Raw genomic sequence first — 26,254 nt, 5'->3', positions numbered from 1 at the left:
TTGAGGTAGGGCTCGGATGCATGGGTAAATACATCCCACAAGCCATAGAAGACTCCACACAGAGGAAAGACTGACTGCATAAATGGTCACATTAAGGCCTGCAAAGCAAGCTGACATACTTGTTTTGGTCATGAAGAAGGATTCATATTGTGTGATATCTTTCAAGCTCCTGAAGAGCATAGGGCATTGGATATAGCCCAATACATAAAACATGACATGTTGAGCTATTGGATAATGAATGGGTCATTGCTTAAATATAATATATATATATATTTTATTTATGTACCCCTAAGTGGGGAGCTGAAGACAATGAAAGGAAATCTGTCTGACATTGTGGTATATTTAGAGTTTCACTTTGGTGGTGGGATCACACCCTTGGAGCACTTTGAGATTGAGATATTTTTGTAGGCTGTTTTAACTTTTACATTTTTGTATTTTTGTATCAGAAACCTTGAATACAAGATTGTAATATTTGCTTTGAAGTAATACTCCTGTTTACGAAAGAGCCAATACACATACACCAAACTTTACAGAGTCTTTTTGAGTCTGGGGAAAGGTTGGCTATTTCTGAGTGTGATTCACTCGAGACAACCCAGGATATCCTCCGGGGTCCATATGCATTATTTTTTGCTAGACTGGCCTACATACAATATAGGCTTGTCTAGCCCTCTAATGACACTAGGAGTTTTGCTTTATCCACAGTACTGTTCAGCAAGGGTAAAGCAACAATCTTAAGTAAAGTATTATTATGTGGCTAGACTAGCAGACATTGCATATAGGCCAGTATAGACATGTAATAACACATATGTTTGCTTTCTCCTTGATGACAGTACCTGTGCGTATGCACATCAACGCATCAAGGGTATGCAAAGATGACACTTGTTGTCACACTGCCTACATTCAATGTAGGTCAGTCTCGCCAGGTAATAACACTTATCTTTGAATTACCCTTGATGCACAGTTGCTGTGCACTAAGGGTAAAGCAAACATGATACGTTTGTTTACATGGCTATACTGAGCTACATTGAATGTAGGCCAATCTAGCCATCAGATAACACTTATGTTTGCTTTATCCTTGATGTGCACGAGTGGTGTCTGCATATACTGTCCTATTCTGGCAGAGTATGTTATACTTGGCGACGAGGCTAACACCAACATAGTAAGTGTTATAACCTGTCTAGACTCGCCTGCTTTAAATGTAGGTCAGTCTAGCCACTAAATAACACTTATCATGTTTGCTTTACCCTTGGGGCAAAGTAAAAAATGACATGTCACATTCAGAAGGAATATACAGACGGACATAGCTTGTGTCAGTCTGCATATACCTTCTTAATGTGGCATGGCATTTCTTTACTTGGCATCATGGGAAACATAAACATAATTCTTAGTATGTGGATAAACTGACCAACATTAGTAGTGCTAGTCTGCATTTACTCTCTTAATGTCGAATGACATTTTTTTTTACTTGGCATAAAGTGTAAAGCAAACATGAGAAGTGTTATTGCATGGTTAGTGTGGCCTATGGTGTCAGTGTGCATTTACTTTCTTAGTGAGGCATGTTTTTCACTACACCTCAAGAGTAAAGCATACGTGATAAGGGTTAATATGTAGTTAGACTGGCTTCATTGGTGGCTCCAGTCTAGCCATTTACTATTTGTATGTCATGGTATTTTTGTACTTTGCATCAAGGTTAAAAGCAAACATAAGTGTGATTACTTGGTACACTAGCCTATCTTGTTATAGCCAGTGCGGATATACTTTATTTCTGTGGCATGGCATTTTTTAACTGATGGTGAGTCCTTTTATGGTAACACTGGCATATATTGCTGCAGCATGCATTTTCAGGTATGTTCACAGTCAGCAAGAAAACTCTTTTATTCTGGCACGTGTTGTGGGCAAAGACATAATGAAAATGTGTTGGACAATTGTCCTTTGCACTGCTGGTGTCTTGCATCTACTGGGTTTTTCATGTGTTACCATACACAACTGAATGCCACCTGTGTGGCTTTTTACCCAATGTTTCACAGGAAGTGCTGTAATATGCACCATTTTAACCCATTATTTAAACATTTTCTCAGGAGAATAACCCCCCAGAACCGTTCTTCTTTAATTTAGGCTCCCTCAATGTGCTCAGTCGTTCCCACATATTAGGCGCATATATATTTATGCCACTGCAGTTAAAAAATTCACCAGCCGCCACTGGTCCCTCTATGTTTGAAATGTTCAATATAAAGATCCTGTTTGGGCAGACTCCTGTTTCTGGGAGCCATTTGGAGTTGTGTCTCTTTCACAAATGTCTCTATGCAAGTTGTTCAAGTTTTCATTTTTGGCATGCAAGAATACTAACAGTTGAAGTCATCTGCAAACAGATGCACAGGTCACAGCAAACTCATACTTAGTATATATGTTTTCATGACCCACATGTTAAGCCCCTGAATAATAGTGAGATTCTCAGCTGTTTTGAGGGGTATTATATAAGAAGTGAACAATGCATGCCAGCTACTAGTCAGTGCTCCTCTTCACTGTACTCATGTTTTTGTGGGCTGGTGCAGTGTTGCTCTGCCTCTGCATGCAGCTCCCCTCATTGAATAAGGGGGTCATGCATAAAGACCGTATTCAACACATCATTTGTTGAACACTTTGCTGTTTACACACTACTGCTTGAAGACTTCCAAGCAGTAGAGCTTTAAAAGAGGAGTTAAGTTGTATTCAGAAGTATTTTTCTGTTTGGCCATGCATGCACAACCACATTTTAAAAGCATGCCCGTAGGCGTTAGCAGATGTGGATGGAGGGTTGGCGTCGCCTCATTGTGATACCTGCAGAACTGCTAAATGGAAGATCCAAGCAAAATTACTTCTGGATAGTTGGAGTCTTCAAGTCTCTTCTGATTTGTCTCAGCACTGGGTGAAGATGGATAGGTGATTAACTGCATGCATGAGGTTACTCCTAATTTGACTGACATTTCACTGCACACATTTGGCCAGTCCAGATAGATCCCCTCGTGCAAGGCAGAGGTCTGTGATGTTGTTTAATATAAATTGAGCTCAATCCATGCAGAATAGTAATGCTTCTCTAGGTGGTGGGCATTCTGAAGTGTTTTTGGTATCTGTAGATGCTGTGCTCCTCTGTGCTATGAAGGACAGAATGAGCAGGCACATGCATTTCCAAGGCCCAGGAGCTTTCTGCTTCCACCAGGCTTGGAAGCAGCCAGTACGTTTTTCCCTCTCAATGTCACCCTTCCATCTTTGCTATTGTTTCCTTCCTCTCTGCACTCTGTTACACTGTTCATCTTCTGTCTACCTTCACTTTTGTTCTGATCGCCCTTTCTTTTTGCTACCTGCATTTCTGTTTTACCACTCCTAGCATGTACATATTTCTCTTTCCTCGGTGAAAGATAAAAGAAAATGACACAAGAGCAGAAAATGAGAAAACCTGAAACTCAAGTTAAGTCCTGACTTCAGTGACAAGGAGCCTCATTGCTGTACCACCGATTTCACTGCACAGCGAATTCCTCCATTTCTATTCCAAAAATCATAGGATTTCCTGTGCTCACGTTAAATCTCCATAACTCCCCATGTGGCCCTGTGTCCTCCAGAAGTAGAGATTTCCTGACCGCCAGTAATTCTGCAATTCAGCCAGACAAAGCGATGGTAACGCTGAACGGTGTTGGTAGAAATTCTTCAGGAAAATCACAGAATGACCGCCATTCTTCGTAAAATGCAAGCACATTTCGACCTCATGTACACTTTTGCGTTTTACAGAGTATGTTTAATCTGATGTGTTAAAAGTGCCATGTTCATGAAAGCAACACATGGTACTATCAACGGAAGTGTTGCACATCTCGATTGTGAAGAGGAGGACAATCACATGAGCCCGAGTGACCAATGAAATTAATTATCACACACCATTTGCTAAGCATATACACAATTCAAGTTGCCTCCTCGTTTCCACACATGTGTCTCTATCAGAGTTTTCAAATGGCTATGTTTTTGGCATCACTTTTTCCACTCCACTTTTTTGAAACTCGGCTGGAAGTGCTTATGGTAAGATCGGTAGAATTAAGGATTGAGAAAGAAGTCCTGCCAGCAGGGATCTTTGGTCTTTGTCATGGCGACCATAGTTCACGTTCCCATGGGAATACCAACTTTAACCCCATGATGCTGGAGACAGGAGAATTGTATGGATGATATTCTATGAGTTAGGAACTGATGAATCTATGAATTTATGAATTTTGAAAATCTGTGAAGTTTATGATTTTTTATGTTCATGTGAGAATGTTTGCATGTATTTATTCAATTCATTCATATTTGTATTAGTAGAATTTTGATTTTGTATTTCATTTGTATCTGGCTTAAGTTTGTGTTAAATTCTAGTTTTGAACTAAATCACAATAAACTTATTTTTAATATGCTCTTCTTTCACGAACAGCTACAAACTCTCAAAACCTTTTCCACAGTTCTCTGGGGTGCTTTTTATTTATTTTTTATTTTGGAAAGAGAGATCCCGCTACGTGCACATTTTTTCTTGATATATTTATTCTTTTTGCTGGTCCAGCATAGAATAAAAAATCCAGCAGAATATCATAATCTTAATGAGGAGATTGTGAAATATGAGCAATCAGCAAATATAATAAAAGTCACATAAAGGCAGATTTACTTGTTTATTTATGTGCATCGCCCATGAAGGCAGAGCCTTGGGACCTTTCACCACAGTCAGCAGATGTGAATTTGCAACCGTCGCGCCAAATACTTCATGTCCTTAACTTGGGAAACCCATGCCGCGCATCGCTGCTGGGCGGGTTTATGAATATTCACCGGCTTGCTGTGAACCGCTGTGTGAGGGTTATCATTATTAATAATGTATTCCATTGATTAAATGCTACATGCCGTCTAGACAGATTTCTAACTCTGCAGCCAGTCTACCACGAGAAGGGGAAAAGCTGGTCTGAGCGCTGTAAGGGGCAGGATTGATGAGCAAAGAGGTTTTCAAATACCAAGTCAGAATGTGGCCTGTAGGGCTACAGGCGTCAGGCTCGGGGGAACATAACGCAGGTTGTATGCCAGTGTGACTTCTGTGAACCATGACCGTCAGACCGTGAGACCGTGCACCCAGTCTCTGGAAGATAGCTCAGGGGCAACGCAACGGTCTTGGAAACATGACGACGTGGTGCAACCCAGGTTTGATCGCTGGGTCCGCGCTCAGAAACCTCTTGGTATTAGGGGCGTTACAAATAACCCATTACAAATACAATTACAGGGATCTCTAGGGTGGGTAAGTGGAACTGGGAATATGGGAATATGGCTTGCAAATGTCTGTGCCTTGCCACGCTTCCATCAATGAAGAATAGCTTTAGATGTTGCACTAGGGGAGTGGTTATGGCCAGACCTGGGCCTGTTGCTCACTGGGCCAAGGGGGACCAAGCTCCACACTGGGGACCTACAGCAATGCAGAGCATATCTGGGTGTCAGAGGGGACAGGGAATGGGTAGCCTTGACTTCTCCCATTGGTGATATGACCATGCATCATTTGCATATGGCTGTTTCCCTTCTGTAATGTGACAGGCTAGAAATGATTACGTTGCTGGCCAGAGCCCGGGGAGTTGGAAATGGATGCATAGTTTTCCATTCATCACTTGCTGGTGTCCATTGGGGATTGAAAGAGAGATAGGCCGATTTTTGGTCTGGGAGTGATTTGCAAAGATTATCTACTCAGGAATGTTCATGAAAGTGTTCGTTTTTGCAGACGCTTCACACTTTGCACAGTGCGTCATTGGCAAAGCGAATATGCTCCTAATTGGTAATCGGGCACACAACATAGTACATTATTGCTTTGTGCATAAAAATGGACTCTGTAACTCTTTAGTGGATTTAAAAGAGGGATGCAGAAAATACGTTTCCCTCTGCAATATCCCTTGTGTGGTCTTGAGATAAAACCTAGGAAAACTGATAACATATCACCAGAATGAATGTGTCCGTGTTTATTTCACTTACATGCAAAAGTGTCTCCAAGCAAAACAGCAGAACAGTGTATATGCGGCCAAGCGTTGTGAAATAGATTTGTTACTAGTATATGCACAACAGCTAAGGTAGAAGTTGTTTTTCCCCGTTAAAGGTTTGGCTGAAGCACGCTCTGCTTACTGCCAGAGCTTATAAAGATACATGCAAGAGCGCGGCCCTGGTGCCAGTCAGCTGCTCCCTCATGCATAAACAATGCATCCTGCAGCAGATGCGATTCTGAAGGAGTCAGTGAAGCCGTGTGTTAGGAGATTTGATGAGTGTTGCCTTAATAGGCTCATTTTGAGTCCATGCTGCTTGGTACATTGAAGTATTTCCACGTTTGTGTTGTGTCACATTTTTGTTTGTGTTCTGTGACACGGAATAAATGTATAGCGATGAAAGGTCTGTTCCCAGGTAAAATATAGAAACAAAAGCAAGACTGCAGCATTAGCAGGCTGTCCATTGCTGATGGTATCCTTTTGGTGTCACTACTTTTGTTCCTGCATGACTGTTGGTTTAGCAAGTTCTGCCATTGGCTATTTGTCTGCTCATGTTGCATAAGAGTGTGGCGATCCTGGTTGTTTGTTGGTGCTGTGTATGGTGGTGCACCTGCATTCCTCTGGTTCCCATGCTAGTGCTTCCCCCATGCCTGGTTTGTTTGTTGCATATGAGATACATTACTTTTAAAAGTATTGGGGTTCCACCTGGAACCAATGTGGATGTCAAAACCATAATTCATGATTGTTCACTATCTTTATTAGGGGATTCAACGCAAGAACAAGCAACTCAAATGAGCATGCTATCTTCCCAAACAAAATAAAGGTCAGGACGGTTCTCCTTAAATGGGATTGGGTCTATTTCCCCTAAGAGAATCTCAGATAGTCCAATATATCATCCAAAGTATTTGGAGTTTTAGGTAATCTCGGCCTCTAAGGTTAATGTCGGAGTTCATATAGCTAAAAAAAAGGTTACCTATACCCTCCTCCTGTTGCAGTATTTTGGGTGGGCCAAAACCTTCTTCTTGATCAAATCTAGGGAGAGATATTTTCCGATAATACATACTTTATTGCAACCTCTCATCAATACTGTTGCCGTTAAACAAACTCCAAACAATGCTTTATATGGCAATACAACTTACAGCTACAACAGAACATGACCGCTGCAGAATTCGCTTGCATGCAACATTTTATGGAGCCTTTGTTCCTCACAGATAAGCTTACTTTAGCTTAACACTGCGATGCATCTCTGCTGGTACAGCAATGCTGTGAATTTTTAAAGTCGCACCTCTTCGGCTTTCTGTTTAATAAGGTTTGGAAGGAACGTTGAAGTGAACGCCGAGGAGGCCTGCAGCAGCGACATCGAGTAGATGGCAATCCGACTCGTCTAGTCAGCTGATCTGGGCAAGGCGCTGAGGGCATACCGCTTCACCTGAGATACAAAATGACTGCACTACAAGGTACTGCTGGTATATTCTGAAAAGCAGTATTCTTTTTATGACCGCAGATTTGTGTACAGTCATAAAATGTTACATTATATAACTAATCTTACACCATTTATGTAAGATAAACTTCTGCGAATTCTTCTATTGAAAATTATTCTGTATATCCATTTTAAGAATACTACTGTGTTGCTGCATTTCAGTGCTTAATCCATGGTTTGCATTTTAATGGATCCCAGTGATTTTCTCTTATAAGATAAGAGACCATTAATTACCACACTTGCTACAGCGGGACTTTTTTAATCCTTACACGCTCTGTGTAATTATGTAATTATTTCTGGATATACATTAAATAATATAGCCCCTATATGACTTTCATAATATCAGCCACAGCTTTTTCTGGATGTAAGGAGCCTCTCCATTGCCATATAAAGCACAAGTTCTCTAATCCAAGCTGAGTATATTGTGGGATATCACAACTTCACTCTTCTTCACAAATATACTCTTGCACGGACTCGTATTAATGTGTTGCTAACGTAGTACTACATCTTCAGTTTTTGCAAAGCTTCACCAATTTATTTCCTGAAGTGCTTCATTTTAAGTGCACCATTGCATACCTTCACAGGAATAGGCATTGTATTTCACTGGCTCATATTCTACACGTTGGCAACCTTTTCTGGTTAACAACTCATCCATTCTACTTTTTATTCTTCAAAGTAGAATTATTCCAGTTCCATCTAATATTCTTTTCCAGTTTCACAAAACATCACGGACATTCTCTTATAGTGTCATCCTCGGATACTCCACCTTTCAATGCCTGGATGGAAAAGATTCGGGAAGAACTCAGTAATATATGCTCATCTATTTCCACACTTGATTCTCGTTCATCTTCCATTCAAGAAGAACTTAAAGGATTCAAAAATGACATTAAACTCTTTTCTGGCAGACTTGACGAAGCAGAGGAGAGAGTCAGCACTGTTGAGGATAGAGTGCAAGGTCTAGAGAGTATGCAAATAAAAATACTACACCTAGAAGGTGAGGCGTCAGAACTGGAGGACAGAAATCGTAGGGACAACTTACGTTTTTATGGAATTCTGGAAAAATCTGAATAAACTGGATCCCTTCTATTCTTGGCAGTACCTTCACACCACCACAAGATAATGTTCTCTGGGTAACCTCTCTCAAGATATTTATTGGTCATCTTATCCATTTCTACTGTGAGTGTGGATTCAACAGAAGTGATCCTTTTGGCCCGGAGGAACTGGCTATAGGGTAGGCTGTTTTTTAGATGTCTTGGGTGGTGACTCAGGTAATGTAGGCTATTGTTCACGTCCGTGGGTTTTGTGAAGAGGTTTGTGATGATTTCTCCATCCTTCAGTTCTAATTCCACATCTAGGTAATGGAGAAACGCGTTGAGTTTTTATGTATCATCAAGTGTGAGAAATAACAGAGACTGTTAAATGTTGGCACAACTGTATACTATGCAACTATTGTTTTTGTAAATTTTATGTATGTTAATAAGGGAAACCTACTAACAATATTTGTGAATAAACAAATATATATATATATATATATATATATATATATATATATATATATTTCTCTGAGAACCTATAGTGAAACCAATTTGTTACAGGAATTATTATTATTTTTAAAAAAGTGGGTTGCAAGGGATTAACAACATCACTACACCTTGTGGTTAGATGTATCCAACACCTAATATACTAGTTGAAGTATTTTCTATTAAAGTATTCATATTAACTTTTTCATAAATATGTGGACCTGCATTGTTGTAAATATTTACACCTAGAGAACCATATATATTGAAAGTCTTTTGACAGTTTCTTTGCGTGTGCAGGGGCGCAAGGGGTCCACAACTTGTGGATACCCTCCCTTTTCTAGTTTAGTTATCTTCTATCACTTTGCTATTCTCTCCTTTGCTCTGCCTCTTCTAGATATGCTCTATCCATCTTCACACTCGACACCCTCTATGAGACTAGTACGTATTTATCTTTATGATAACTCCTTTCATATATCTTTGTCATTATTTATTCTCTTATATCTTCTCATATTCATCAGTTATATTTCCTTATTTTCTCACTCACTTTGTTGTCTCTCCTAACTTTTGTTCTTACCCACTTGTTTCAAATTCATGATTGAATTTAATATAATCTATTCCATTTGTTTTTTCTAAAAATGTACTCAAATGGTTATATTTAAGATTGCATTTCAGCTTTATATATCACTACAGATAAGTTTTTCTTAATGTCTGCCAATGTCTATTAACCTCTACTGCATGGCACGTTAAAGGATTAGGCCATCCTATAAAGCATAGCAAGATCCCTTCCTTATTAACTAAAGAAAAACCTGATATTATTTGCCTACAAGAATCTCATTTATGCTCGGACGAAGAGAATCTCAAGATTAAAGCCCCCTGGACAAGTCACACATATTTTGCTAATGCATTAGACAAAAAAGCCGGCATATCTATTTTAATTAATAAACATTAAATTGTTACTCTAGTCAATGAAGAAAAAGATCCTGAGGGCAGATGGATCATTTTACAGTGTATCATTAATCTTCCTGCTGCTACCATCATCAATGTATATAGCCCTAATGTCCCCAATCCTTCTTTCTGGACCTCTTTAATCACCAAACTTGCTCAGAAGACTTCCGATACTCTCAATTTTTCCGGAGATATGAAAAAGATAGTTGATTTTGTCCTTGACCGAAAATCTTCGTCTAATTTTATTAACTCAAAATCTAGATCCAGCTTCCTAATTCTAATACAAAACTTAAACTTACTAGACACATGGCGGTTTTGTCACCCTGAAACAACTGAGTTACATTTAATTCCCCACCTCACCAATCCTTCTCTACGCTTGATCACATTTTTATTAATTCATCATTAGTGCTCTCAATTCTAAATTCTGAAATTGATGCTATAACCGTCTACGATCATGCCATAGTTTTCACTGTTATTGAATGGTCCCCTATCGATAAAATCTCACTAGATGGAGATTTAATCCATTCCTTTTGAAAGATCAATCCTTTATTGATAAAACCAACTCCTTTTTTAAAGAATTTTTCTTTAACAATCTTCCTCAAAATATTTTGATACATAATAACATTTAATGCTTCCCTAAGGGGGTTCATAATCCAGTTTGTTACTATCAAAAAAAGACAATCTGAATCAATACATAACTCCCTCTTATCTTCAATAAAAGAGCTTGAAAAATCATACTATACAATACCAGACCCGACTGTATTGAAAACCCTTATAACAAAACACCTAGAATTTAATAACATTTGCACGGAAAAAGCCGCCAATTCTATCCTCAGATCTAAAACAAAATGTTATAATACTCTAAGAAAAGCTGGTAAAATGCTAGCAGCATATCTCAAACAGAAAAAAGAAAAATTGCTTATTTCTCATATAATATCTCCTGAAGGTAACAAACTAACCAATCAAAAGGACATAAATGATGCATTTATTCATGTTTAATCTAACTTATATTCAGAGGACTCCTCCATTAACACTGATAATAATAATCCTTCTTCCTAACTAATAAAAATGTCAATATACAGGAAATATTGTTTTTTTTTCACTTAACTCACCTATTTCTATTACCAAAATTAAACAAGCCATACTTGACCTTACACCTAATAAAGGCCGGAGCCCAGACGGATTCCATTTTATCAATATGGGACAAAGTCCTGGATCCTTTGGTGAAGCCCTTCTTATTCTTTTTCCCAAAACGAACAAAGATCCCTTGTTCATCAAAAATTACTGTCCCATATCTCTTATTAATTCGGACTCAAAAAACTATGCAAAACATCTTGCTAAACATTTAGAAACCGTTCTTCCTAATCTCATCCATCCTGCTCAATCTGTATTTATTAAAGGACATCATGTGTCTTCTAATTCGAAATTATTATTCAACATTCTAGCACAATCCCAAAACGTTAATGAAGCATCAGCACTTGTAGCTCCCAATGCTGAAAAAAAATTGGACAGCGTTTCCTGGTCTTTCCTGTTTCCTTCACTAAGCATGGTCTCCCTTCCTACTTCATTATCTTGGTTAAAATGTTATATTTTTCACCTACTACTGTTATCCTCATTAATAATTCTCTTTCCTCCTCATTTAGAATTGAAAGAGGTGCTCGTCAAGGTTGCCCTCTTTCTCCACTTTTGTTCAACCTTGCCTTATAACCCCTTCTTCAATACATTAGACTAAACTCATGCATCAAGGGAATCTCTATAAACAATATAGAAACTAAACTATTGGCCTATGCCGATGATATCCTTATATACCTTTATGATCCTGCTTCGACTATACCACATCTAATTTCCACTATCAATGAGTTTTCCATCGTTTGGGCTACAAATGAAAATTTGATAAATCAGAAGTCATACCACTTACATATACTTGTAATAGGATTAATAACCCTTTACTGGGTCTTTCATGGCAATCGTCTCATATTAAGGGGGTAATTCATAGAATTTAGCGCACAAGTGGCGCACGCGGCTGGCGCACAGTGTGTGCGTGCGAATCCCTGCGCCAGCCGCGTGCGCTAAAATACATTCCCGCGCACAGCGTATTCATGGATTCCAGCTACCAAAACCAGCCGTGACGCACAGTGGCGCAGCGACCCTGCAGCAGCACCAGTTACGCCCCCAAGAACGCCTCTCGCGCAGGGAAAAGCCATCAAAATCCCCAATCCAGCGCAAAGGGCTGCGCTAACCCTGTACCAGCACGGCAAGCGGGCTACGTGTATCACTGGGGTGCGCGGGAAGTACCTCACGTCATTTCAGCTGGGTACGTGTATTTCAGGGGTGCGCTGGAAGTTCCACACGCGATTCCATCAGGGTACGTGTACATCAGGGGTGCGCGGGAAGTTTCACACGTGAATTCAGCAGGGTACGTGTATATCAGGGGTGCGCGGGAAGTTCCACACGCGAATGTTCTGGCTACGTGTATTTCGGGGTGCGCGGGAAGTTTCACACGCGATATCAGCAGGGTACGTGTATTCCAGGGGTGCGCTGGAAGTTCCACACGCGAATGTCCTGGTTACGTGTATCTTGAGGTGCGCAGGAAGTTTCACACGTGAATTCAGCAGGGTACGTGTATATCAGGGGTGCGCGGGAAGTTCCACACGCGAATGTCCTGGCTACGTGTATTTTGGGGTGCGCGGGAAGTTTCACACGCGATATCAGCAGGTTTCGTGTATTCCAGGGGTGCACTGGAAGTTCCACACGTGAATGTCCTGGCTACGTGTATCTTGGGGTGCGCGGGAAGTTTCACACGCGATATCAGCAAGGTACATGTATATCAGGGGTGCGCGGGAAGTTCCACACGCGAATGTCCTGGCTACATGTATTTCGGGGTGTGCGGGAAGTTTCACATGCGATATCAGCAGGGTACGTGTATTCCAGGGGTGCGCTGGAAGTTCCACACGCGAATGTCCTGGCTATGTGTATCTTGGGGTGCGCGGGAAGTTTCACACGTGAATTCAGCAGGGTACGTGTATATCAGGGGTGCGCGGGAAGTTCCACACGCGAATGTCCTGGCTACGTGTATTTCGGGGTGCGCGGGAACTTTCACACACGATATCAGCAGGGTACGTGTATTCCAGGGGTGCGCTGGAAGTTCCACACGCGAATGTCCTGGCTACGTGTATCTTGGGTTGCGCGGGAAGTTTCACACGCGATATCAGCAGGGTACATGTATATCAGGGGTGCGCGGGAAGTTCCACACGCGAATGTCCTGGCTACGTGTATTTCGGGGTGCGCGGGAAGTTTCACACGCGATATCAGCAGGGTACGTGTATTCCAGGGGTGCTCTGGAAGTTCCACACGCGAATGTACTGGCTACATGTATCTTGGGGTGCGCGGGAAGTTTCACACGCGATATCAGCAGGGTACGTGTATATCAGGGGTGCGCGGGAAGTATCACACGCGATTCCATTAGGGTACGTGTATTCCAGGGGTGCGCGGGAAGTATCACACGCAAAAACAGCAGGGTACGTGTATTCCAGGGGTGCACGGGAAGTATCACACGCAAAATCAGCAGGGTACGTGTATTTCATGGGTGCGCGGAAAGTATCACATGCCATTCCATCAGGGTACGTGTATTACAGGGGTGCGCGGGGAGCACCACACGTGAATTGCACGTGTGGGTCCTCCCAGGTGTTCCCTCTACACCCTCCACGGCCCCTGCAGGTGGCCCACACCACACGGGCCTACCCTGCACATGTCCTGCAGGCACCCCATCCACCATGGCCATGCCCCCCAGCCAACCCACATGTCACCTTGCACTACTGCCCACCAACGCATGTCCCCCTGCACCTCCAGCCACCAGGGGCAGCCTCCACCAGGCCCCCACTCATGTCCAACTCATGTTCCCCTGCACCCTCACCCCCCAGCAATGTGGGGCACCTGCCATCAGGCCCTCACTCATGTCCAACTCATGTTCCCCTGCACCCCCACCCCCAGCACTGTGGGGCACCTGCCAGCAGGCCCCCACTCATGTCCAACTCATGCTCCCCTGCACCCCACCCCCAGCACTGTGGGGCACCTGCCAGCAGGCCCCAACTATTGTCCAACTCATGTTCCCCTGCACCCCCACCCCCCAGCACTGTGGTGCACCCTCCACCAGGCCCCCACCCATGCCTCCCATCACCCCCACCCCCCAGCAGTGCAGGGGCAGCCTCCACCAGGCCCCCACCCATGTCTACCACCACCCCCACCCCCCAGCAGTGCACGGGCAGCCTCCACCAGGCCCCCACTCATGTCTCCCATCACCCCCACCCCCCAGCAGTGCAGGGGCAGCCTCCACCAGGCCCCCACCCGTGTCTACCACCACCCCCACCCCCCAGCAGTGCAGGAGCAGCCTCCACCAGGCCCCCACTCATGTCTCCCATCACCCCCAACCCCCAGCCACCAGGGGCAGCCTCCACCAGGCCCCCACTCATGTTCCCCTGCACCCCCACGCCCCAGCACTGTGGGGCACCCTCCACCAGGCCCCCACCCATGTCTACCACCACCCCCACCCCCAGCACTGTGGGGCACCTGCCAGCAGGCCCCCACTCATGTCCAACTCATGTTCCCCTGCACCCTCACCCCCCAGCAATGTGGGGCACCTGCCAGCAGGCCCCCACTCATGTCCAACTCATGTTCCCCTGCACCCCCACCCCCAGCACTGTGGGGCACCTGCCAGCAGGCCCCCACTCATGTCCAACTCATGCTCCCCTGCACCCCACCCCCCAGCACTGTGGGGCACCTGCCAGCAGGCCCCAACTCATGTCCAACTCATGTTCCCCTGCACCCCCACCCCCCAGCACTGTGATGCACCCTCCACCAGGCCCCCACCCATGCCTCCCATCACCCCCACCCCGCAGCAGTGCAGGGGCAGCCTCCACCAGGCCCCCACCCATGTCTACCACCACCCCCATCCCCCAGCAGTGCACGGGCAGCCTCCACCAGGCCCCCACTCATTTCTCCCATCACCCCCACCCCCCAGCCACCAGGGGCAGCCTCCACCAGGCCCCCACTCATGTTCCCCTGCACCCCCACCCCCCAGCACTGTGGGGCACCTGCCAGTAGGCCCCACTCATGTCCAACTCATGTACCCCTGCACCCCCACCCCCCAGCACTGTGGGGCACCTACCAGCAGGCCCCCACTCATGTCCAACTCATGTTCCCCTGCACCCCCACCCCCAGCACTGTGGGGCACCTGCCAGCAGGCCCCCACTCATGTCCAACTCATGCTCCCCTGCACCCCACCCCCCAGCACTGTGGGGCACCTGCCAGCAGGCCCCAACTCATGTCCAACTCATGTTCCCCTGCACCCCCACCCCCCAGCACTGTGGTGCACCCTCCACCAGGCCCCCACCCATGCCTCCCATCACCCCCACCCCCCAGCAGTGCAGGGGCAGCCTCCACCAGGCCCCCACCCATGTCTACCACCACCCCCACCCCCCAGCAGTGCACGGGCAGCCTCCACCAGGCCCCCACTCATGTCTCCCATCACCCCCACCCCCCAGCCACCAGGGGCAGCCTCCACCAGGCCCCCACTCATGTTCCCCTGCACCCCCACCCCCCAGCACTGTGGGGCACCTGCCAGCAGGCCCCACTCATGTCCAACTCATGTTCCCCTGCACCCCCACCCCCCAGCACTGTGGGGCACCTGCCAGCAGGCCCCAACTCATGTCCAACTCATGTTCCCCTGCACCCCCACCCCCCAGCACTGTGGTGCACACTCCACCAGGCCCCCACCCATGTCTACCTCCACCCCCACCCCCAGCACTGTGGGTCATCTGCCAGCAGGCCCCCACTCATGTCCAACTCATGTTCCCCTGCACCCCCAGCCCCCAGCACTGTGGTGCACCCTCCACCAGGCCCCCACCCATGTCTCCCATCACCCCCACCCCCCAGCAGTGCAGGGGCAGCCTCCACCAGGCCCCCACCCATGTCTCCCATGACGCCCACCCCCCAACAGTGCAGGGGCAGCCTCCACCAGGCCCCCACCCATGTCTACCACCACCCCCACCCCCCAGCAGTGCAGGGGCAGCCTCCACCAGGCCCCCACTCATGTCTCCCATCACCCCCACCCCCCAGCAGTGCAGGGGCAGCCTCCACCAGGCCCCCACCCATGTCTACCACCACCCCCAAACCCCAGCAGTGCAGGGGCAGCCTCCACCGGGCCCCCACTCATGTCGATCCATCACCCCCACCCCCCAGCCACCAGGGGCAGCCTCCACCAGGCCCCCACTCATGTCCCCTGCACCCTCACCCCCCAGCACTGTGGGGCACCTGCCAGCAGGCCCCCACTCATGTCCAACTCATGTTCCCCTGCACCCCCACCCCCAGCACTGTGGGGCACCTGCCAGCAGGCCACCACTCATGTCCAACTCATGCTCCCCTGCACCCCACCCCCAGCACTGTGGGGCACCTGCCAGCAGGCCACCACTCATGTCCAACTCATGCTCCCCTGCACCCCACCCCCCAGCACTGTGGGGCACCTGCCAGCAGGCCCCAACTCATGTCCAACTCATGTTCCCCTGCACCCCCACCCCCCAGCACTGTGGTGCACCCTCCACCAGGTCCCCACCCATGTCTAACACCACCCCCACCCCCCAGCACTGTGGGGCACCTGCCAGCAGGCCCCCACTCATGTCCAACTCATGTTCCCCTGCACCCCCACCCCCCAGCACTGTAGTGCACCCTCCACCAGGCCCCCACCCATGTCTTCCCTCACCCCCTACCTCCCAGCAGTGCAGGGGCAGCCTCCACCAGGCCCCCACCCATGTCTACCACCACCCCCACCCCCTAGCAGTGCAGGGGCAGCCTCCACCAGGCCCCCACCCATGTCTACCACCACCCCCACCCCCCAGCAGTGCAGGGGCAGCCTCCACCAGGCCCCCACTCATGTCTCCCATCACCCCCACCCCCCAGCACTGTGGGGCACCTGCCAGCAGGCCCCAACTCATGCCCAACTCATGTTCCCCTGCACCCCCACCCCCCAGCACTGTGGTGCACCCTCCACCAGGCCCCAACTCATGTTCCCCAGCCAACATGTCATCACAATCTAGATCCCTGGTCCCTATGGTCAGCCTCCAAATGCAAAACACCCACGCGAGTATTGCATCCACCCACATAGAAATGGCAATAACATGATAGAACACCAATTGCAAGTTTGGAAACGAACACATGTCCCTCACATACACCCAATGGGTGTCAGTGAATCTCAAAACCCATATCATGATATGCATGAAACCAATGAGATGATACTACACATTGAAGTTTGATCAAAAAATATTTATTAAAGGAAACATAAATTGAATAAAAAATAAACAAACAGAAATGGGAATGTAAATAAATGAAAAGAAGCATGTCCGTGAAAAAAAGCAAAACCAAAAATCATAATCCAAAGGAATGGTGTCCAAAGTCACAGTCCACAAAAGAAAATCCAATGGAAAATTATAATTCAAAGCCATTGCTCCATGGGTAAATTGTAAAATAAAAAGAAAATCCAACAGTGAACTATGTACAGATGAACAAGCCAGGGTCCATTATCCCAACAAAAGAAATGAAACCTATCTAACAACACTAACTAATAAAAAAAAACTATATACAAAAATGTGGCCGATTGTCCAAAAGGTCCAAAAAAAATTCAAAAACAAAGGAAACCTAACACTAACTACAGAACTATGTACAAGGGCAGCGGGCTAGTCCGACGGCTCACTTTTGGATGTCCCGGGCCAGGGCATCATCAAACTCCTCCTCAATGTTCCGGAGGCGGTCCTCCTCCATGGCCCCGAGGGTCCGCAGGGCCGTCGACGTGTCCACCTCCAACCCCCTGCGGATTGCCTCGAGGCTCTCGGCCCGCCTCAGAGCCCTCCGCGTGGAGTTCTCCGCCCTGACCATCGTGAGCCGTGCCTCTTCCGCTCGCTGCCGCTCCGCATCTATGGCGTGGCCCAACCGCTGCCACACGGAAGACACTTTCTGTCCTGGGTCCTCCTGCCCTCCGGCCGATGCCTGCCCCTCCGATGTCGAAGGCCCCGAGCCTTCATGGCTCCCACCACGTTGCTGCTGCTGCTGTGCCTCTGCCCGTGCACTGCCTCCTGCTGCCTGCACATCCTCCGCTGGCTGGGGTGCAGTCGTTGATGTGGCCACCCCTGCTGGACGTCCGACTCCCGACTGTGGCAGGGATGCCTCCTCCAACAGCCTGGCCACACCGTCAGAGGCAGTTCCACAGGGCACCCAGGTGACTGATGGGTGGGAAGATGGCACGGAGGACGACTGGCGCATAGGGGGTTCAGTTGAGGAGGGGGTCGCAGCAAGCCCCATCAAACGGAGGAATCCGGCCTGGGAGACCTGTCCCAGTAGGCCGACGCGGTCAACGAGCCATTCGAGATGACGTGCAGTCTCCTCATGAAAAGACTCAGGTCACCTCGCATGGCCCGTTGACGCAATGCCACACCAGTCAGGACAGGCTCAACCCGGACCCGGATAGCCACGTCCGCAGGCAGAGGAAGCCCAGTTGTCGTGAGCTCATCCCCTGCCTGAAAACGGGTCTGGACATAGGCATCCCTGCTGGTGCAAGATGATGCAGGAACAGGATCAGGGACAGGATTGCACACAGGCACCTCCGCGGCGGCCTGTGCTGCCTCCTGTCCCTGGTCCTGCACTGCACCACTAGCACTAGTGGAATCCCCACCTCCAGACCCCGTCTCTATTGCTTGCACGGCCTCCTCCTCCACCAAACCCCCCACCAACCTGGATGACTCTGTGCCATCTTCCCCCGTTGGGCCCTGTGGGGTCCCAGCTGCCCATTCTGCTGCCGAGGAGTCCAACTCCAACCTCCGCCTCTTGGACCTCCCCCCGGCAGCTGCGGCCTGGGACGCGGCACCAGACTCCTCACTCCCCGACGAGATCACAACATGGGAGGGGAGCCGGGCCTTGCATCTCCGGCTGGTGGTGGGATCCCCGCCGCTGTGCTCCACAGCACCTTCTCCGCCCTCTTCATCAGTTGACGCTGCAGACAGGGAGAAATAAAACACAGGCATCAGGGCACTGTACAATGGACACATAGGGCCTCATTACACGGTAGGCGCTAAAAAATGTGATTTACCGTCATGGCGCTATTAGCGTGTCCGCCATCGTAGGAGACCGCTAATAGCGTACCATTACGAGTCAGCGGACACGCGCATAGGGCCATGACGGTAAATGACCCCACCGCCATGGCGGAAAAGCACCTTACCGGCTCCGACCAAAGTGCTGATAGCACCTCCGCCCTCATGCTGCACGCTATTAGCGGCCACCGCTGTTAGCGGTCACTGCTATTAGCGGTCACTGCTATTAGCGGTCACCGTAAAACACCGGAACCGGAAATAGCGCCATCGCACCGGAACGGGAAAGAGCCCGGCGGCCATCTTTAAAAACACAATCCATTGCCATCCCCTGCACTCAGGACCTGCAGCAACACCACGACTGGCAAAACCACATCCCAGAAGAACAAACAATGCCCAAGGCCCTAAAGAAAGCCGATGCGCGCCAGCGCAAAGAACGCTTCTCAAACGAGGAATTGAAAATGCTGGCAGACACCCTGGCTGCAAATGCAGACGTAGTGTTCGCTAGCGACATGCGGCGCCCGGCACTCCTGAGAAAAAAGGAAATCTGGGCTGAGGTGGCGCAGAAAGTCAGTGCGGTGGGCTCCACCCCCCGCACCGTAAAGGACGTGCGCAAGCGGTGGGATGATCTGCGCCTCCGTGTACGCAGCATTTTATCGGCCAACAGGAATCTGGCCATGGGCACAGGAGGCGGAGGTGGATCCCCGATGAAGATGCAGGAGTGGGAGGAGACATGTGCCAGCACCATTGGCATAGAATCCATCGAGGGAGTGGGCCGAATGGAGTGTGGCGTGGCAACAACGTCAGACGGAGGTGAGTGACCACGCAAGACACAGCAATGCCAAGCATGAGTCCCTCCCCCAAATGTGAATTGGGAATCAGCTAATGGATGGGGTCATCACACACACATGTACACAACCCTGCATATATGCCCTGCACATCCCCACACAACCACATGCATGCAGCACCTCACACACGTGTCACCCTGATACATGTCCGGATGACCCACCCATCTGGCCAACAACCTGCAGGCCCAAAGTAGATGTCCAAATCCTAATAACTGCAGCAACAACAACATATGCATGATGCACGTTGACCCATCACTGATGTTATCCCTGTCTTGCTCCCCCACAGGGTCACAATCTGACAGTGAGGAGCTGGACTCTGCAACGCAGGCCCCACCACCCAAAAAGCAGGCCAAGGGAAAGGATGCAGGCACCAGGCCCAGTACATCGAGGGGCACTGGGATATCTGGAGTGGGCCAGCGTTCAAAAGCCACCCACGCATCGACCACACCAAGGGTTGAAATGCCATCCGACACTGTGGCAGCACCCCCACCACCCACCCCCACCACTCAGGAGCCAGTGCCAGAAGGCACGCCGTCCGCAGCCAATAGCTCCGTTGGGGAAGCAGCAGCCACGGCACCTATGAGTGATGTGGACGACCCATGTCCGACACCGGAAGGGCAGCGTACACCCAGCCCCCAGCTGTCCCCACTCCACAGCCCATGCAACACATCCAATGGCAGCATCCATGAGGTGCATGCCGGAGATGCAATGGATGGGTCATTCAGTCCCGTGGCGAGCTCACCTGATGTCGGCCACATGCAGCAAGCTGCGCCGAGGAGTAACAGGGGCAGGGCCGCAGACGACACCATGAGCCTGATACGCCAGCGCCAGGAGGAGCTCAATGCCCTGGTTGCCCGGCAAGTGAGCGAGGCTGCCTCGACCAGGGAGGAGATCCGGGTGTTGTCAAGGGACATGAAAGCTGCCATGGACAGCAACACGACGCGCCTATGTGACGAGATGGCCGCTGTGAGGCAGGTCCTAACGCGCATTGCTGAGGCGATGGAGAGCATGCGTCACTCACAGGGAGCAGATCAACCAGCCACGCCCTCGTCCACTAGCTCCGACCAGACAACCATCCTGCGCAGGTCCAGCCGGTCCTTGCGGCGGTCAGACTCACAACCCCCCAATGGTGGTAGTGGAGGAGGGAAGTAGGGCCAGCCTGTCCCTGTTGACACTTGGGAACTAATGCAGCACTGATGTGCACACCATGTTCGGTGGAGTTGTGGGGGGAGGGGGGTGAGGGTGTTTGGGGGAGTTGTGGGGGGAGGGGGGTGAGGGTGTTTGGGGGAGTTGTGGGGGGAGGGGGGTGAGGGTTGTTGGGGTGGAGGGTACATGCACGTTTGAATGTCATAATGCTCAATACACACGTAATGGCATGGATAATCACATGACTGGACATTGATCATTGTGTATGTGTGCTTTATTGTTGAAGGGTGCACTGTGTTTATGTCCTCCATACACCCCGTGCCCTGAGCTGAACACCAATTGCACCCTCCTAATCCATGTGCATCAGAAACAATGGTCTATCAGGTGCTGCCGCACAGCACGTCCCTCATGGGCATCGCCACCTGCATGACCTGCAGCCCCCTCTCCTCCATCCTCATCCCCGTCATCATCCTCAGACGGTGGTCGCAGTTCTATGTCAGGGGGCATTGGCACATTCCGTCTGATACACATATTGTGAAGCATGACACATGCCATGGTGATCTTGGCCACCTTCTCATGCCCGTACAGGAGTGCCCCGCCCGACCTGCTGAGGCACCGGAAGCGTTCCTTCAATAGGCCGAATGTCTGCTCGATCACCACGCGGGTACGGGTGTGTGCATGATTGTAGTCCTCTTCGTGCCTGTTCTGTGGGTTCCGCACAGGGGTAAGGAGCCACCTCTTCAGGGGATAACCTGCATCACCTGCATGGGTGCAACAATGGGTATGTGTAAGTGTCTACATAATGTGGAGCGTGCACATATCACACAAACAAACATTGCATATTCAACGACATCCACTGATCCAAGCACGCATGGCAATCAGGGTAACTGCAATGTGGGAAGGTGAGGTGGTCCTTGCAAGTGGACATGCACCATGCATGCATACAGCAGGGATTGCCATGTCCCGCCAGAGTTTAAGTGATTTGTGTTTCCTGGCCCTGGCAACGTTAGTGCCACACTGCTATTACACTGCCATTCCTTAGTTGATGTCCCCATACTGTTTGATGGCAATTCTGTGGTGGGGTACGGGTGTGCCTCACCACAATGGCTACAGGGGATCCATTTGTATGCACTCATGTGCGCGGACCATTTCTGATGTTGTTCAGCGTACATTTCAGTTGTGATTTTGATATGCATGTTGCTGATTTGTGTAATGGGGGAATGGTGTGTTGTGCGGTGTGCATGTTGTTTGGAATGGCCTGTTTGGCGTAATGGATTGATATGTTTGCCGTGGCACTCACTTCCGGCATGTGGTTTTGTCTCTGGTCCATTGTGGGCTGCCTCACTGTACAGTGATGCAAATATGTATGTCCATTCTTCTCATGACACAAGTTCACGCCCAGTTGGAGTATGCATCTCCCCCCCCCCCATTCACGGCCAGTTGGAGTATGCATCTCCCCCCCCCATTCACGGCCAGTTGGAGTATGCATCTCCCCCCCCCCCATTCACGGCCAGTTGGAGTATGCATCTCCCCCCCCCATTCACGGCCAGTTGGAGTATGCATCTCCCCCCCCACTCACAATCCACATCACACTGACATGTGGTCGGCCTGCTACTCACCAAGTGGCCACGAACGTTGTCCAGCATGTCGCTCCATGTATCGTGGTATTGTCGAGTTCCGCAGGACCATTGCATCATGGGTTGAACCGGGATATCGGGCACAGCAATGTGTGATGATCTTATTGGAGTCACATACCATTTGGACGTTGATGGAGTGGTATTGCTTTCTGTTACGGTACACTACCTCATTGGCATGTGGGACCAGCAGTTCTACATGGGTACAGTCGATGGCCCCGATGCAACTTGGGATGCCTGCCAGTGAATGGAAGCCAACTTTGGTGTTGGAGATCTCCTGGGCAGTCCGTGGCATGTATATGTGTTGTCTTGTGTGCTGCAGGAGGGCATCGAGCACCTGGTTCAGTGTGCGTGAGAATACTGGTTGTGATATGCCATGCATCTGACCTACCGTATGCTGGTAGGTGCCTGTGGCCAAGAAGTGGAGCACTGTTACTACCTTCAGTAGAGGGGGGATGGCAGTACGGATGTCAATGAGACTCACAATGTCGTTGTATGTCATGTCTACTATGGTGGTGATGGTATCCCAGTCCAGACGGTACAGGGTGTGTATCTGCTCAGGGGTTAGGTTGACTGGACTGGCTCTGATCCTGGGAATTGGTGGCTGCCTCTGTGGTATCACTAGGTGCACTGGTGGTGCTTGCTGCGCCTGTCTTGCCCTCCTCCTCCTCCTCCTCCTCCTGCGTCTCCTCTGTGCTGCCTGTTGTTGTAGCTGCTGCACAGCAATCATGTCCTCTAGCCCATGTAATGCTGCTAGTATTGCATCCATCTTGGTGTGGGAATGGGTGTGGGGAGGGGTGTGGTGTGCTCTTATGTGCTGCCAGTCTCCATTGCCTCCACCTGTGCAGATTTTGTCCACCTGTGGCAGGTGGGAACTCTGCTGTGCTCTTTTAACGTGTGGTTCGCGATGCCGGTATTAGCGCCTTGCCGGTAAGGGTTCTTTGGGTCTACTACATGCCGGTATTGCCATGTACGCATGGCTCGTGATGCCGTGATATTAGCGCTATGCCGCTATTTCCGGTCTGAGGGGCCGCGCGCTCACGGACTTGCCGCTAATAGTGCCACCGTACTTTGCGGTGCCGCTAATAGCGGTATGTCCGGGTCGTGATTGGGGAGGGGATTTACCGATACCGGTAATCCCTTACCGGTAACGGTATGTCCCTACCGCCTACCGTGTAATGAGGCCCATACACACATGACAGTTGTACATGAGTGGCATTGGCAAACCTCAGACATGCCATCACAATCCCCAACACACATGTAATTTCAACTCGCACACATGAGCCATACCACAGCCATATCGCAACTGCAAGCACCATCCATACACATACAACAGCATGAGCAGGCAAATCAGAGCCAGACATCACATGCAACACAGGAAGTTCACTACACATGTACACACACCACCACACTTGCATGCATGTGTACACCTCTGCCAAGTGTCGCAGTGTTCAGATGGGCATCCATGTCACATCTGCCAATCAGGCTTCCACATCCCGCTGTCACATGCATCCATGTTGCATCACTGTTGCACCCTTGTCAAATACACACAAATGCACATGTACACAGTGCTGATACATGCAGCTGAAAACAACATACATGCGTGACATCACGAACATGTCTACTTACATACACATTCATCCAAACATGTGTGCCCACACAACTGCATTTGGCATGCAAGCCTACACACACAAGCACCATCCATGTCTCACACATTACAGCCCTCGCATGTGTTAGCCTCATGGCCCTGTACACCCCCATCCATACTCGACCCCATACAAACAGATGTGCAACCTGCACACTACTGAAACATCACCACACGCACAGCTCACAATCATGATGCATGTACACTTACCGCTCGACTCCAGACGGGTCTGCCTCTCAAGGACCTGGACGTGGAGCGCTGGGGATATGCGTTCCAGGGCCCTCATCTGATCTTCTGACAAGTACCCCGGCACCCCTTAGCATCCGCTGCCTTCAAGAGGCGCAGGGCCTTGTTCAGGGTCCTGGACCTGAAGTCCTCCCAGCGCTTCTTGACATGTTGTAAGTCGCGGACTGCCACCCCCTCCGCGTTGATGGCAGTCACGATGTCAGTCCAGATCCGAGTCCGTCCTTCCTTGTCGGCGCAGGAACTTCCGAAGAGGGACTGCCCCAGGACTTGCTCCACCAGGACACCAACTTCCCAGGCACTGAAGCTGGTGCCCCTCTGCCTCTCTGGCCGGGGGTTGTCAGTGGTGCCAGATGTTGCAGTGCCCGACATGACAACCCCAGAGGCAGGAGTGGGTGGGCAACTGGGTCCTGGGGCTGGGCTGTGGAGCGATGGAATCCCAGTCGGGAGTCTTCGGTTCCAGCAGGGGTGGTCACAGCAACAGCACCCCTGGCAGATGTGCAGGCAGCAAATGGCAGGGCACGTGGGCAGCAGGCAGTCAGGCAGCAGCAGATGGCAGGTGGGAGCGTGCTCGGGGCTCTGGGGGGCAGTAATTCAGCCTTCTGGGCAGGAGCGTGGTCTTCCGTGTGCTTACGCGTGGCCAGCTTGATACGGAGTGATTTGGCACGTGAAAATTCTGCACGTCAGCGTGTAATTCGAGGAAAGGCCCTTAGCGCGTAAGCGCGTCTGCACGCATTCGCAATTTCATTGGACAGAAGGCCCCTCAAGCGCAAGCGCCCCTGTGACGTGACGCGCACAGGCGTGCATGGGCATTTCAGCGCGCGTGAAAAACTGCACGTCCGCGTGTAATCTGAGGAAAGGGCCCATGCGCGTAAGTGACGTGACGTGCGCGGGCGTTTCCCTCAGCACGGGTTAAAGGTGAGCGGGCCCAGAAGTTCGCTGTACGTGCCTTTCGTGGAGACCGACGTGTGTTGCTGCTTCCTGTTGTTTCACGCGCCATCACAACTTCACAGCTATCAAGGACTTATCTCTTCTTTTGGCGGGGGTATTGGCTACGCGTGTTTTTCTGCATCGCGCTAGTCAGACGGTGAGTCGCACACGCTCTTTTTCCCACTGCGGGTGCCCCTGTGTATCGCACCCATTTTCGATGTCATAGTAGCCTGCGTGTCCCACGCGTACGCGTTATTCGTGTTACTGGGTGCCACCGCGTACTGCGGGAGGTTGAATCCACGCACGTAGGCTGCAGGGTTGCGTGCACAGTTTTACTGCAGTTTTGGGGTGCCTGAGCGTTGCGTGACCCGTCACTACATCACTGGGGTCACATACAGCCTTGCAGGTGCAGGGGGGCTGTTAACATCTTGCTTCCCACCCCCTTCACCCCAATTGCCCAGGTCAATTGTGGTGTACACCTCCCATTGGCACCACTCCATCTGTGCCGGCACTACTACATCTGTGCCATGGTTGGGAGGCCACCAAAGGTGAGGGGCGCCTCAGCTGGGCGTCCTCCTCATGGCGGGCGTGGTCGGGGACGTGGCCGTGATGACCAGGGAGTAGGGGGACTCCAGGGTGTCCAGGGCGGCCACAGAGGGGGAAGAGGCAGGGGTGCGCCACTTGAGCACAATGTTGTGCCATGTGTCAGTGCAGTCATACCACCACCCCTGTGGTTCCG

The sequence above is a fragment of the Ambystoma mexicanum genome, chromosome 2q (genome assembly GCF_040938575.1).
Source record: "Ambystoma mexicanum isolate Mex_15411 chromosome 2q, UKY_AmexF1_1, whole genome shotgun sequence".
NCBI classification, from domain to species: Eukaryota; Metazoa; Chordata; class Amphibia; order Caudata; family Ambystomatidae; genus Ambystoma; species Ambystoma mexicanum.
Note: the sequence above shows the minus strand (reverse complement) of the source record.